Genomic DNA, 13,856 nt, shown 5'->3' on the forward strand with positions numbered 1-13,856 from the left:
TTCCTTCCTTCCTTCCTTCCTTCCTTCCTTCCTTCCTTCCTTCCTTCCTTCCTTCCTTCCTTCCTTCCCAGCTTTAAAACTTCAAGAGTCATACTCAGTATAATACCTAAATAATCAGATTTCACAGACAGAAATATACATCAATATAAAACTGTAAGTAAATATCCCTAAGGAAAGAAAAACCTGTAAAATACATCATATTAAAAAAGCTTTCCTTTTCAACAATACTGTTTCTATTTTGTTATTGCTTTTCAGTCTCACAGATGTCTCCTCTAAGCAATTTCTATTCACATTAGAGGAGAAAACTGTTGAATGATAGTTTCACAGTTACAAAATGAAAACAAAAGATTACTGTCACAAAGATAAAAGTATTTATATAAGACTGTTTTATATTTGAGCCTTTTGAGTCACATAGTCTTTTTTCCCTCTTTCCTATATAGTGATCCGCATTACTCCAAAGTAATTTGCTCCTTTTGCAAAATACATCTTTACTTACAGGGATGCCTGTAGTTTTTAGGCAAGAAAAATGGTATCTGAAAATCATAACATGAACTGCTCCTATCTCAAAAAAAAAAAACAACCCTATATCTGAGTATCTTCTTATGCAAGTAGCTAATTGTAGGATTTGCAACAGTACATCCACAAAATTATCCACAGTGTTTAACTCTAGATATTTAAGGCTACCTATTTGTAGGTTCTATTGTAGGGTTGAATTCCCTATATGAACAATTAACAGGAAAATTCACATTTGGTACACTTGTCCTATTAACTGAAATCTAATGCTTTAACTGGAAGCATATAACCCCTTCCTTGTGCCTTGCTTCTACAGAAAAGGCCTGTGGTTGTAACATTTTCCAGAAATTTTGCAAAATAAACAAAAACTGGTTTGTGTAATTGACAAGTCATTAATGGAAATCTTTGTGCTAGAGTACATGAGAACACCTAGTACAATGGTTAATGAAAAAGTATTAGGATATTTAAATCCTGTCTAACTTAGGAAGCTTGAAAAGGATTTGCATAGTACTATGGTGCAAAAAAAGGTATACTGACAAGACAAGAGTATTAACTGGGAATATGTTCAAAAGCAAGAACTACGTTAAGGTAAAAAAAGGACAACAACACCTACAGCTGTGAGAGAACAAGTTTCAAAGCACTGAAAATGTAATAAAAGCTTAAAGAATACCAGTGTTAGCCAAGAAAGCAGGTCATACGAAACAGAAACTGGAGCTTCTGAATTTACATCTTTATTGTATTAGAAAAATAGCTGTTTCCATTATTATTTGCTAAATGTAAAATGACATACAAGCTTGCATCTTTTTCATTTCTGACAAATTTATCTCAAAATTTAAGAATTTAATTCTAATTTAATTCTTAAAATTTAGGATTTTAATTTTTTTTTTTTAATTTAGTTTATCTCAAATTTATCTCACATTTATCTCAAAAAAGAGCTGCTTCTGAAGATGCAGGCCACATGCCAGGAATAGTAGGTATTCCATGAATTCTGAAAGGAAATCTAATGGCTGACTGCTTGCACTGATGGGCTTGCGTATGTGTGAAAGAAAATCAAGATGAAATTAAAAATGTTGAATACAAGCATAGCAACTCTAGACTTTTCCATTGAAATAAAGTTATTCTGTAAGTGAGTAACATGGAATGCCAGACCGAATTCTGTATCCTTCATTCAGACTTACCAATTTTGTCTAGTCTTTTTAGAAGTTTGTGTTAAACTTTTAAGATAATATTAACAGGAGCCTTGAGGAAAGCTGCTTTTGAGTAAAGAGTGGGTGCCTAAGCAAAATGAATTTATAACCAGTCAAAACAGTCTAAATATAACTGTGTTCTTCATTTGAGGCTGGTCAATATGCTGTCTTGGAACAGCGGTTATTGATGAGGAATGATATTCTAAGAAATATCAGATGATTATATTCATCTTCAGAGGTGTGCTGGTTGCAGTGGTGTGGTAGGAAGTAGTTAATAGTAAATATATCCAAATATAATATAATGTGGCCTGCAGGCCACATGCAGCCCAGCACAGCTCATACTGAAGCCCTCCTTCTGTCACATGATATGGCAGAGGATCTTCCCTTTCCAGTCTAGCTATGGGCATGCATTAGTTTCACAAACAAACAAACAAACAAACAATAACAACAACAAAAACAAATATCCCACCAGCTTTATGATTTGTTTCTTTTTTATGTTTTAATAAAAAATTTAAAAAAATAAGTTTTATTTCTTATATACATTAACCATACTTTATTTTTTTTTGTGCAGCCCAAGACAATTCCTCTTCACTTAATGTAGTACAGGCAAGCCAAAATGTTGACCACACAGTGGTTAATAGGAAGATGAAAAAGGAAAGGGGCTAAAATGAAATTGTGAAAACGGTTATTATCATTCGGGCAGCAAACAGAAAGAAAATGAACAAGAAGACCTGTTCTACAATATCTTCTGATCTGATAAAACTCTCCGAGGGAGATAAGGCAGGGAAAAATTCCAGAGGGAATTATTCTTACAATTCCTGACATATCCTTTACAAACTCAAGACAGAATGATGATACAGATGAGATAGTCAAGAAAATAAGAAACAGAATACACAAGAGTAGCATAGTCCAGAAACAGGAAACAGTTTCTAAGTGGGTGATGTTTTTAAAAAGCAGAGCAAGATGGGTGATTGTCCCACTCTACTCTGCCCTTGTGAGGCCCCCTCTGATGTACTGCATCCAGGTCTGGTGCTCCCAGCACTAGAAAGATGTGGAACTGTTGGAGTGGGTTCAGAGGAGAGCCATGAAGATGACCAGAGGCCTGGAGCACCTCTCCTACAAATAAAGGCAGTGAGCAGGTCTTGTTCAGCCTGGAGAAGGATCCAGGGAGACATAACTGCAGATTTTCAGTATTTAAAGGGAGGTTATAGACAAGACTTTTTACATAGTCTGATAGTGATAATATAAGGTGGAACAGTTTCCAAATAGAAGAGACAAACTTAAGTTAGATATTAGGGGGAATTTTTTTTTACTCTGAGGGTGGTGAAGCACCAGAACAATTGGCCCAGAGAAGATGTGTACATTCCATCCCTGGAGGCATACAAGACCAGATTGGATGAATCACTGGACAGCCTGTTCTGGTGTGTGGCCTACCTTTAGTAGGGAGGTTAAAAGTAGATGATCTTTAAGATCCCTTCCAACTCATATCATTCCAGGATTCTAGGATGAAATGTTTAAAATCAAAGTACTGTACTACTAGTGTTATTAGGACTTCAAACATGCAGTACTGTGGCTCTTCTATTTCTGATAACCACATGAAATCATAGATGTTTCTGCATGATAGTAATTTATGAGTCCTAACTATAAAATAACACATGCAGATGATTTCTAGAACGCACTTGGAGCTCCTTAGAAAGATTATCACAGTTACCAGCACCTTTGCATAGCAAGATAAACTCTAGGGACAAGTATGCTACATTGGTTTCAGTGTCAAGCAGACATTTCAGGGTCAGTGAACAAATACCCTAAAGCCCAATGTTTATTTTAGAGAAATTTCATATATAATGACCTTGACTTTACATGGTTTTTTTTGCATGCATATTATTTTTATCCAAATCACAGGTTGCTGTAATTTACTCCAGGATTATTATATTATTATTGCTGCTCTATTAAAATCAAAGCTTGGTATAGTGCTTTTTTTTTTTTTTTTTTTTTTTTTTTTTTTCCTTTTTTTTTTTTTCCTTTCCTTTTGTGCTTTTATTCTTTATCATCTGCTGATGGAATAAAGGACTTTGAATTACTAAAGCATATACATCCACACAGATGCAAACACATATACACACACATGAATATATCTGGGATTTATTTCCACTGTTTTCGATTTTTACCTATCTGATGGATAGAAATGTATAAAAACAAGGAAGATCTAGTTTTCTATCAAGCCAGTTGCTAGATTTTAAAATGCACTTGGTGAGGTCCTGCTTACACTCAGGATGAAAGCAATTATACAAAGTAATTATTACAGAATTTCCCTAAGCAGAGTTGCCAAGAAATATATGTTTGACCATAGTAGATACATGGAGTTAGCCACTCCACCCTCCTTGAAAGGAGAGCTTTACAGTAGCATCCTCTGTGCCTGGAAAGATCATGGAGCAGATTCTCCTGATTACCGTGTTAAGGCACATATCAGACAAAGAGGTGATCCAAAACAGACAGCATGGCTTCACCAAGGACAGATCCTGCCTGACCAATCTGGTGGCCTTCTATGATGGAGTGACACCATTGGTGGATGGACAAAGGAAGGGCGACGAATGTCATCTACCTGGATTTCTGCAAAGTCTTTGACACGGTCCCTCACCACATCCTTCTCTCTAAATTGGAGAGGTGTGGATTTGAAAGATGGACTGTTTGACGGATTGAGAAATGGTTGGCTGGTCACTGCCATAGGGTTGTGATCAATGGTTCTATGTCTGGGTGGCGGTCAGTCACAAGTTATATCCCCCAAGGGTTGGTCATGGGACCAGTGTTCTTCAACATCTTTATAAATGACACAGATGATGGCATCAAGTGAATCCTCAGCAAGTTTGCAGACGACACCAAGCTGAGTGGTGTGGTTGATACACTGGAGGGAAGGGAAGCCATCCAAAGGGACCTGGACAGGCTGAAGAAGCCCATGTGAACTTAATGAGGTTCAACAAGGCCAAGTGCAAGGTGTAGCACTTGGGCCAGGGCAATCCGAGGTATTTATATAGACTTTTTTATTTATCAAGCTCCTGTGGAGAAGGATTTCAAGGTCCTAGGGGACCAGAAGATGGACACGAGCCAGCAATGCGTACTTGCAGTCCAGAAGGCCAACTGTATCCGGGGCTGCCTTAAAAAAGGGGTGGCCAGCAGAGAGACGGAGGTGATTGTCCCCCTCTACTCAGTTCTTGTGAGGCCCCATCTGGAGTACTGCATCCAGGCCTGGGGTCCCCAGACCATTAAGGATGCAGAGCTCGTGGAACGGGTCCAGAGGAGGACCACTAAGATAATCAGAGGGCTGGAGCACATCTCCTGTGAAGAAAGGTTGAGGGAACTGAGCTTGTTTAGCCTGGAAAAGAGAAGGCTCCAGGGAGACCTCATTGTGGTCTTCCAGTACGTGAAGGGAGCATATAAACAGAAAGGGGAACAGTTGTTTATGAGGGTTGACAGTGATAGGACAAAGGGGGAAATGGTTTTAAACTAAGACAGGGGAGATTTAGGTTAGATATTAGGAGGAAGTTTTTCACTCATAGGGTGGTGATGCACTGGAACAGGCTGCCCAAGGAGGCTGTGGATGCCCCATCCCTGGAGGCATTCAAAGACAGGCTGGATGTGGCTCTGGGCAGCCTGGTCTAGTGGTTGGTGGCCTCACGCATGGCAAAGGTGTTGAAACTAGATGCTCTTTGAGGTCCTTTTCAACCCAAGCCATTTTGTGATTCTGTGATTCTATAACATACTGAAAGCAGAACTCTATTCTTCAGTTACCACAAAAAATAGTATCCTCACTGGAACACTGTAATATAAACCAACTTTCTGAAGTACAAGATTTCAGTGTAAAATGTGGTAACTAAAATATTCTTCTAGTTGTTGCTAAGATCAAGTATGCTCATAGGGCATGCAACCGTGGTAGCTGGGTGACTCAACTATTTAACAATGTCCTTACAAGATCTTTTTTCCTGGTGATTGGGATGGATGGTGTGGTTCACTTATTCTCCTCCCCCAAATGAGATGAGGGAGAGAATTGAAAACAAAATTGAACCTGTGGGTTGAGATGAAAACTACTTGCTAAGAAAAGAAAGAAAAGCAATGATGAGAACACAACATCAAGTCACCTGCTGACCAATACTCATCCATTCCCTGAGCAGTGGCCACTCTTCAACAAACCTCCACAGCTTTACAGACTTTCACATGATGCCCCATGTTATGGAATACTCTCAGGCCATCTGTGCTAGCTCAACCCCTAGTATCTTGTTGTCATGGTTTTATGATTTTTTGTTATCGGTATTCCACATCATAACATCATGTAGTGTACTGGGAGTTGGACGTAATGCTCCAGTTCTGTGGATCGTGAATAGTTCTGGGTACCTGAGTTCTGAGAAGAACTACATACACCAGGGGACTTTGTGTTTCCATTTTGCGTTTAGAGGGAAAGATAAAACTGTTCACAGATTATGAGACTCTTACTCTTTTCCCTTTCTGCTCATCCTGGCTAGACATGGTGCCTTCAGCATTAGAGTAAGGCCTTTAGTTGTTTTGAACACACTCATTTTATTTATTACCTTCAATTCTAATTACATTCAGGTTGAAAAATTGTTCAGGTTGGAAAAGACCTTCAAGATCATGGAGTACAACCACAACCTGACCATACTACTCTCTCTAACAAGCCTCCGCTAAATGTCCCTGAGCACTACATCTAAACTGTTTTTAAGCACATTCAGGGATGGTGCCTCAACCACCTCCCTGAGGAGCCTATTTCAGTGCTTAACAACACTTTTTGTAAAGAAGTTTTTCCTAATATCCAACCTAAACTTCCCCTAGTGCAACTTGAGGCCATTTCCCTTTGTCCTGTCACCTGTCACCAGTGAGAAGAGACCAATCCCACTCTCGCTGTAAGTACCTTTCAGAGGTATTGAAAAAGAGCAGTAAGGTCTACCCTCAACTTCCTTTTCCCCACTTACCAGCCCCAGTTCCTTCAGTTGCTCCTCGTAGGGCATATTCTTCAAGCCTTTCACCAGCCTTGTTGCCATTCTTTGGATCTGCTCCAGCACTTCCATGTCCTTTCTGTACTCAGGTACCCAAAACTGAACACAGTACTTGAGGTGAGGCCTCACCAGTGCTGAGTACAGAGGCAGAATTACTTCCTTAGTCCTGCTCACCACACCATTCCTGATACAAGCCAGGATGCCATCAGCCTTCTTGGCCACCTGTTCATATTGCTGGCTCATATTCAGCCAACTGAATATGATGTCCCTCATATACCAAGGTTCCTTTCAATCAGGCAGCTTTCTAGCCACTCCTCCCCAAGCCTGTAGGGTTGCCTCATTTTGTCGTGACCAAAATGGACCCAACACTTGGCCCTACTGAAACTTATATAGTTAACCTTGGCCCATTGATTCACTCTATCCAGGTCCCTCTGTAGTGCCTTTCTCCCCTCAGGCAGATCAACACTCCATAGTCATAGAATAAAATCATGTTTGAAAACAGGATCTACAATTCGTAAACCCATGCTCACTGGGCACGATCCCCTGGTTGACCTTTAATTGGTCCATGATGGCTCCCGAGATTATCCATTCCATAACCTGCCTCGACACCAAGGTGAGACTGATAGGTCTGTAGCTACTAGGATCATCTTACTACTCCTTTTTGAAAATTGGCATCACATTTGCCAGTCTTTAGTCCACCGGCACGTTTTTGGTTAGCCAGGACTACCAAAGAATGATGGAGAATGGCTTGGCAACCGCATCTGCCAACTCCCTCAGCACTCTAGGGTGCAATGTATCCGACTCCATGGACTTGTGAGCATCCAGCTTTCAGAGCTGGTACAAAACCATCTCACTGTGGATTATGCAGAGCCTATTCTGTTCCCCATCCCTACCTACCAGTGCATGGGGCTGTGTTCCCAGGGAATAACAAGTCTTACTACTAAATACTGAGGCAAAGAAGGCATTAAGTAACTCAGCCTTATCCTGATCCTTGGTCACCAAGTTGCCCTCGGTGTCCAACAAGGGATGGAGATTGTCCCTAACCCTCCTTTTACTGTTGATGTGTTTATAGAAATATTTATTGTCGTCCTTTACCTTAATGGCCAAGTTCAGTTCTAGCTGGGCTTTGGCTTTTCCAATGTTCTCCCTTCACAGCTTCACTATATACCTGTAATCATCATAAGCAGCTTGCCCTCTCTTCCAGAGACCATAAACTTTACTTTTGCTCTTGAGTTCCAGCCAAAGGTCTCTGTTCAGCCAGTCTGGCCTCCTTGCCCATCAGCTCATCTTCTGTGATGTGGGGATGGTCAGCTCCTGTACCTTTAAAATTACTTCCTTAAAGTATTCTAGCCTTCCTGGGCTCCTATGCTCTCCAAAACTACCTTCCAAGGGACCCTCTCAACCATGGTCCTAAAGAGGTTAAAGTCTGCCCTCCCGAAGTCCAAGGTGGCAGTTCTGCTGATTCCCCTCCATGATTCAACAAGCATTGAGAAATCTAGCATCTCATGATCACCATGTCCCAGACGGCCTCCAACCATTACATCCCCCACAAAACCTTCTCTGTTAACAAACAGCATGTCCAGGATTTTGCTTCCCCTCATTGGCTCCTTCACCAGCTGTGTCAGGAAGTTATCTCCCACACAGTCTAGGAACCTCCGGGACTGCTACCCATCTGCTGTACAGCAGATGTCTGGAAAGTTGAAGTCCCCCAAAAGAACAATCCATAAGCTCTCAACACTATCATCACCATCATTAATTTCCATACGTTCAGTCTTTCTTAACATAGAGGGCTACACCACCACCTTTCTGCCTTGCCCATCTCTTTTCAAAAGTCAATAGCCATCCATCACAGCGCTCCAGCTGTGTGAATCATTCCACCATGTTTCCATGATGGTGACTATATCATAGCTTTCCGACCACAAAATGGCCTCCAACTCCTCCTGTTTATTACCCATGCTGCATGCATTAGTGTAAAAGCACCTGAGCTTGGCCTCCTTTTGAGTGACAGTAGTCCTAAAACCCTCATGATATAAGTCCCGCATCATCCCCTATAACTGGAGGGATAGAGGAGAACGCAACTTGTACTCCCAAACCCTTTATCTGTTGCCTTTAGGGCTCTGAAGTCCTTTTTCATAGTCTTTAGAGAAGTTTTTCCTATATCATTGCTGCCTATCTGAAAAAACAATAGGGGATAGTAATCTGTGGGCCAAACTAGGGAAGGAAGTTTCTTCCTTACATCGTTAATCTGGACTCCCCAGAGGCAACAATATGGTCTACATATTGATCCTTCTGCTCCCATTGGTGACTGCAGAGAGTCACCAATGACAATGAGCCATCATTTTTTCTTCGCTTGTAAGGTTTTAATGCTGAAGTCTGGTTAGATTTTGATGACATCACCAAGTGGGAAGAACCATCATCATCTCCATTGTCCGGCTGTACCTGCAGAGCACTGCACCTGTTCTACAAGGGCAGCTGGGGAGGCAGGGGAATTTCTGGGAGGGTGCAACTGCATTACCAAGCAGAAAACTTTCCCACTGCCCCACACCCCCCAGTTCTTCACTATTGTTGCTAGGAGGAGGAGAGGACAGGGGGCTCACTGCAGCAGGAACGCTGTCTGCCTGCTGGTTCCCCTCTGTCACCTGTTTGCAAGGCGGCAGGCGGTGACGAGCTCCATGTGGAGCCTCAGCTTGCTGCCAAGATCTCGGGGCCAATAGGATTTGGCACCACCAATCAATCTCCCTCTCACATTCCTTTCCACCTACTCCTTCAATCAATCACAAGGCTGAGTAAGTCATTTAGTTGTCGTATCTTACACAAGTGCTGTCTCCCTCACCTAGCACTGTAAAGGCCAGGCTCTGGAATTCACTCAGATACAGAGTGAGACACAGCCAGATACACTGGCATCTTGTTGTGGGACCTCAGTCTGAGTCTCCACATTTTTCCTGGCAGTAGCCTTCCACTGGGGGGCAGCCATGGCAAACCAGCAGACTCACCAATACTATTCGGGTAGCCTTAATGGAGTGGGACTGATCAGCCCTGCCCTGCTGCCGGTAGTGCTGGCACCATCCTCGCCTTATAAGTAGATCTTTAACAGGTGCACCCACATTTATCACTCTCTTTGCAGTGATAACAACCCTCCTCACTGTGTAGTCATGTGAATGGGTGGTTTACCATTTCTCCGACACATGATTCACACACCCTGACGGCTCCTCTCTGTCCCTGAGGCTTTTTCTAGGCAGGGGGCAAGGATGCAGAGCCGTTGCCCTGGCAGCGCCCACTTCATGTCATCCGCTTATGCGAGAGCTGCCTGTTATCTCGGGGTTTCCTGGATGAAGGAACTGGCTGAAAACCTCCTGTACCTCGCGGTCAGTCGCTGTGGTTCTATCTGGAACAGCTCCAAAGCGGCGAACCAAAGCGATCAAGGGATCTATGCTCTCTGTTGCTTAAGCATCATAATTTGTGCTTTTCAAGCTTCATTGTGTAGTCTTTGCAGACATCTACCTGTACCTAGAACAGAAGGCAATCTAGTTGGATTATGTATCCATATGTTTTCCTCTAACTCCTCTGAAAGCCTTCAGTAGACAGGACAAAGTGGAGAAGCCCCACTGTAGCTCTAAGATATCTTGGTAGTGTTTGGCCAACTGACACAATGGATTGATTCCATAAAACATATATATAACTTATATGGCAACCCTCACTATGGAAACAAGCTGGAGGATGAAAGGATAGAGCACAGCCTTGACAAAAGGTATTGGGGGGTACTGGTACTGGTGGATGGTAAGCTGGTGAGACCTCATTTGGAGTACTGTATTCGGATGTGGAGTCCTCAGTACAGGAGAGATATAGACCTGTTGGAGAGCACCCAGAGGGAGACCACAAAAATGCTGCAAGGGATGGAGCACCTTCTCTGTGAGAACAGGCTGAGAGCTGGGGCTGTTCAGCCTGGAGACGAGAAGGTCCTGGGGAGTCCTGATAGCAGTCTTACAGAATCTAAAGGGAAGCTCTAAGACTGAACATCCTTTTTATCAGGATCTGTTGTGATAGCACAAGGAGAAATAGTTTCAAACTAAAATAGGGAAGAATTAGACTGGATATAAGGAGAAAGTTTTTTACAATAAGTGTGGTGAGGCACTGTAACAGGTTGCCCAGAGTGGTGATGGATACCTTGTCTGTGAAGACACTGAAGGTCAGGCTAGGCCAGGCTCTGAGTAGTGGGATAAGTGTGATACAGCTGTTGATGTCCCTGTTTATTGCAGCGGAGTTGGACTAAGTGACCTTTAAGGGTCCCTTCCAACTCAAGTGATTCTATTAAAAGGGAGTGCAGCTTCTGTGGTATGCACAGTAGCATTATGTCCTGTACTGATGGAAGTATAGATGTATTACTGCAATGTCAGACAAGGACAGAAAATTTTTCTCAGTGGATTTCATTGGTTTCTATACCATTTTCCGTACTATGCCATACACAGCCATTTTTACGCAGCACCACAGATTTAATATACAGATTTAACCTGTAGGCTGAAACCTGGCATGTTAAAATCAGTGTTTACTTTCTCTGGATTTCAGCTGATCTGGGATTTTGTTTTGATATCTAAGGCTTGACTTTATATTTCATGAGCAGTTTTTGCTTTTCTTTTTCTAGGCCCATGATAAATTGATTATTTCTTATTGGAATGTAATATATTTCATGGATTCTGCTACTCAATTCTTTTAATTTTTCTTAATAGCCTTTTCAAAAAATATTTCAAAAAACTGATTTTTGAATTGCAGCCTTTATTCTAGGTTTTCACGTGGCAGTATGACTGATAAAGAATTCTAAAGAAGAGAGCTACAGACATTATACATCATTAACCTCCAACCCAATTTTTGTCTTCCTCCGTACAAATGTGCAACCATAAAATCTCTCTAAGAATATCCCAATGTACTGTATCGGTTCTACTTAACTGTCACTGATTAGTTCCATACTTTTCAGCATTTCAGTCCAATCTAAGATAAAGATTTTCCAAATAGCATTTCTATTCTGTGTCAAATGTGAGAGCAAATAGCAAGTCTTGCATATGTTCATCTATGCAAATATCATCAGATGATAAGAACATTAGCTTAATGGATGCTTGCTATTATTTGCTACAGATCTTCTATATGTTATGAGTCTATCTTCTCTTTCAGTGCTGCATACTGGTGAATTGAACTAGAATATTTGGCTTGCAACCACCTTTCAAGTACTAGCAAGTAGTTACTTCACAAAACCTCTCTTATTTATCCATCTTTTCAGATGGGAAAACACTTTTCTCAGAATTGATGACTACTTATTTTTCAGCTAAAGTAAATACAGGTCTATATCTCTTTTCATTTGTGCAAGAAGCTGACACATTCTGTCACAACATAGCATGAGTAAATGGGAAAGTGACAGCTTCCTGGCAAAATCTTAAAGAGATAAACATCTATTTTTTGTTTAAACAGCTACTAAAAAAATCAACTAGAAGCTTTCCAAGCTGAAAGGCTGTGGAATATATGAGTGTAGCAAATTGGCAAATGAATGCACAAGTAAGCTCCTGATGTTTATTGCTACTTCTACTATTTTATCTGTATTTGTCCATTACATAGTATGAAAAGTCTAGATAATGTACAAGCAAAATTTCGGTAGGTATGTGAAGCAATATAGCTATCACTGCTTTTTATTCTTTTTCAAAAGAATAAAAATCAGATTTAAAAAAATATTTTAAACAGGAATGCATTTTAACATAGTTGCAATCTTATAGGCAGAACACTCAGATACATAAATGGATTTAAAACAAGTTAAACTGTTATTAGATTGTTTTGACTCAGAATGAACAGGGTGATGAGATACCAGAGATTCTTAATATGTTTCTCAACTCAGTTCAGAAACAGTAAAGAGAAAAAAATAGAGATAAATGAAAAGAAAATCTGAAAGGAAACATTGTTTACAGTTAAAAGAGTGAAAATGCGGGACTGAGTAAAGGGTAAGTTTGGACAAGACATATGACAGCTGGGAAAAGGTCAGGAAAAGGATTGAAATACAGTATTTGTGAAAGGAAATTGGGAAATATTTTGCAAGGAAACAAAATTGAAAATGAACTGGAAGGTTTACAGGTAAGAGAGAACGGACAAAGGCTGTCCTTCTTCAGTTTTTGTTTTTATTCTGAACAGTTTATAAGACTGTTAGGCTGCTAAAGACTAAAAGGGGAATATTTACAAGGATTAATGTCTAGGCCCCATATTAATTTTCCTTCATTTGGAACATAAACACTAGGAATCCCTCGAAAAGGCACATGTTCCAGTGCAGTCTAGCCACTGGTGAACATCACTGAGGGTGAAAGTGCTTATATCAGCTCAGTTTTGCAAGTGGGGAAACTGAGGTAAGGACAGGTAAGGACTGATTTTTATTTCTTTTTTTTAAATTATTTATTATTATTTTTTTTCCCCCGGGGCTTCAGAATGTGTAGTCACAACAAAAAAGCATGAATAACTGTATTCTAAATCTTGTGTTGAAATACTTGGCTCAGGTTTTACTCATGCCTCATGTGACGTTGAAATATATTGCTTATATGCTTTCAGAGATCAGTGCAGAACTCACAGTAGGAGAGTTGAATTTGGATTTAAATGCAGTATATCTTCAATTTCCACCAATGTTTCTCACTTAACATTAGAGGACAACTCTTCTGCAAGCATCTGCAGTGTCAGTAATTCCATTAACAAAGAAGCCACTGTATTATCAACATACTGTAGTTTCATTTTAATGTGTCATTTGCACTTCAAAGTCACATAACTTTTATTATGGTAAATCAATTAAAACTATTTCTCATGATAATTTATCTTCTACAGAGTTTATCATCTCAGAGAATGCAATATTTCCCAATTTAACTTCCAAGACAAAAGTGATGTAATTTGAATGCCTTTTACTGAGCTTATTAAGCATAAAGATCACAGAAATTTCAAACCCTGAAAGATAACTGTTTCATCTATGTGATAAAATGGAAGTCAAATTTTTGTAGCTTACTGGAGGTAGTAGGAAACAGTATGCTAATTAGTAATATAACCTCATTTACTCATTTGGTATGTCTCTTGTTTTAAATGATAGTCTGTCTAGAATAGATAACTAGCTTGATATAAATCTGAAAAAGAAATCAAATGAAGC

Source organism: Centrocercus urophasianus, unplaced genomic scaffold (genome assembly GCF_019232065.1).
Source record: "Centrocercus urophasianus isolate 14NV4802_14NV808 unplaced genomic scaffold, USGS_Curo_1.0 seq_9, whole genome shotgun sequence".
NCBI lineage: Eukaryota > Metazoa > Chordata > Aves > Galliformes > Phasianidae > Centrocercus > Centrocercus urophasianus.